Genomic DNA, 2,432 nt, shown 5'->3' on the forward strand with positions numbered 1-2,432 from the left:
GTGGATAGAGAGATGCTCTTTACACTCTCACAACACCAGAACCAGGGAACATCCACTAAAATTGAGTGTTGGGAGTGTTAGGACAGACAAAAGAAAATATTTCTTTACTCAGCATGTGGTCGGTCTGTGGAACTCCTTGCTGCCGGATGTAGTGATGGTATCTGGTCTGTTGTTGGCATCCTTCAGTTTCATAAGACTATGGTATCACGCTCTGAATGGTGGTTCTGGAACAGTGTCCTTTCCAGTGTGCGAAGCCTAGACTGTTTCCCATGCAGCAAATCCCCCCCCTCCACGTCGCTGAAATGGTCCAATGGAAAGGCAGAGGCCAATACGGTTGGTTCCAGCGGCATCGCAGGAGTTGCCAGAACGTGACTGTGTTCAGCCATGAACTGCCTCAGGGACTTCGGCTCCGGATTTTGCCTCGAGGTTACTCCTGAAGCCTAGACTATCTGGCCTAGATGCCTTTAAAAGGGGATTGGACAAGTTTCTGGAGGAAAAATCCATTATGGGTTACAAGCCATGATGTGTATGTGCAACCTCCTGATTTTAGAAATGGGCTATGTCAGATGCAAGGGAGGGCACCAGGATGAGGTCTCTTGTTATCTCGTGTGCTCCCTGGGGTGTTTGGTGGGCCGCTGTGAGATACAGGAAGCTGGACTAGATGGACATAATGGCCTGCTCCAGTGGGGCTGGTCTTATGTTCTTAGTTGCTATTTGTATGCTCCTTGGAGGAAGAGTGGCATATTAATGTGAGTAAATAGACCATGACATGGGCTAATGACCTATAAGTGAAAGAGGCACGTCTGATCTGTTGGAGGAGCGACAGCATGTGAGCTGGGCCACTCAGTGTACATACACCAGCAGCCCAATCTTATCCCCTGTCACCTGTGCTGATGCAGCCATGCCAAAAAGTACCCACTGCATCCTATAGTGGGGGACGATCAGACAGCATGCAGGAGATAAATGAAAGCATTTTATACTTTGCTCCTGAGGCAATGGGTCTCTTTATAAACCACTTACTTTGGTGGCATATGTCCAAGGAGAGGAAAGGGGCAAGGAGGTTTAAAAAGGAAGGAACTGAATCCAGCAGACGCTAAGAGTGGGAGAGACCCCTCTCTGAAACCCTGGAGAGCTGCTGTCAGTTGATGCAGATAATACCAAACTAGGTAGACTATTTGACTTGGCATAAGGCAGTTTTGTTATTTCATCTGTTAATGTACCACAGCATACTAACTGTTCTCATGAAGCACACTGTTGCATTTCCTTACCGTGCATTTCCATACCATGCTTAATATGAAAGAAAATGAACTTGAACCAGTGCATCTGATGCAAGAGGAGTGCACGGTGTACTGTATATGCACTCTGAGATGCTTATGAAACCCAGATCACTTTTTCAGTTCTTTTGGCAAAGACCCCTTGGCTTTATTTTTGGTGTGTTGTTTTCTGAAGCTCCGGTTGACGTAGCGGATCTAGAAAGCAGGGAACACAGGAAGGCGGATGAGTCAGCCCCAGAAGCCAGATGGTAGTTCTAGCTGAGGGACACCTGAAGACTCCAGAGTGGCAGGAAAGAAATCAGAAGGGTGAGTACACCCAAGGGGTGGAAGTTGGAACTCCAAAATAATAGGGGTTTCCCTGCCTTATTGTTTGCATGTACACCTGGGAATCTCATCAAGCAAGTGCCTGGGGTGAGCTCATAGGCAAACAGGCAGGACAGAAGTTAAAGCACTAGCCCCACACCAGAGCAGAGGGATGGAAGCACTGATGCAGGCCACTTGTGGGCAGTTTCACATTCTTGTGAGCTGCACTGTCTACACACAGGTGACTATCCCTAGGGTTGCCATGCTTTTTTTCTGGCAGGGATCCTGTGCCTCTCTCAGCAGCCTGAGCCTCCAAGCTTTTCCTGATGTGGAGATAAATACACAGAGAAAAACTTCATCAACTAAGGGTGCAATCCTAACCCCTTATGTCTGTGCTTTCCAGCACTGACATAATGGCAATGCAGCTCCGAGGTAAGGGAACAAACATTCCCTTGCTTTGAGGAGGACTCCGTGAGTGACACCCAACTGCAGGATGCAGCACAAGGCCCATTGGCCCCGCTATGCCAGAAATTTAGGGCGCAATCCTAACCCCCTAAGCACTGACATAGGGGGTTAGGATTGCGCCCTAAATTTCTGTATGCCAGGCTAATGCTAAGGACACAAAAGCAGAGCTAATAAGAAAGTTGGCAACCCTAACCCCCAGCCATCTCCCCTGCCCCTGTGTTCCATGGTTGCCTTCCATCTGGAGAGTACAAAAAAATCATTGTCTACCCAAGTGCAGGATCATCCACAGATGGCTTTCCACAAGCTTCGTTCATTTGTGTTTCCTTTCCAGCAAACCCAGGCCTGATAAGTGCAAGACTGTGTCGAAGCTACACAGGTTACCTGTGGGAC

This window comes from Tiliqua scincoides, chromosome 7 (assembly GCF_035046505.1).
Source record: "Tiliqua scincoides isolate rTilSci1 chromosome 7, rTilSci1.hap2, whole genome shotgun sequence".
Classification (NCBI taxonomy): Eukaryota; Metazoa; Chordata; class Lepidosauria; order Squamata; family Scincidae; genus Tiliqua; species Tiliqua scincoides.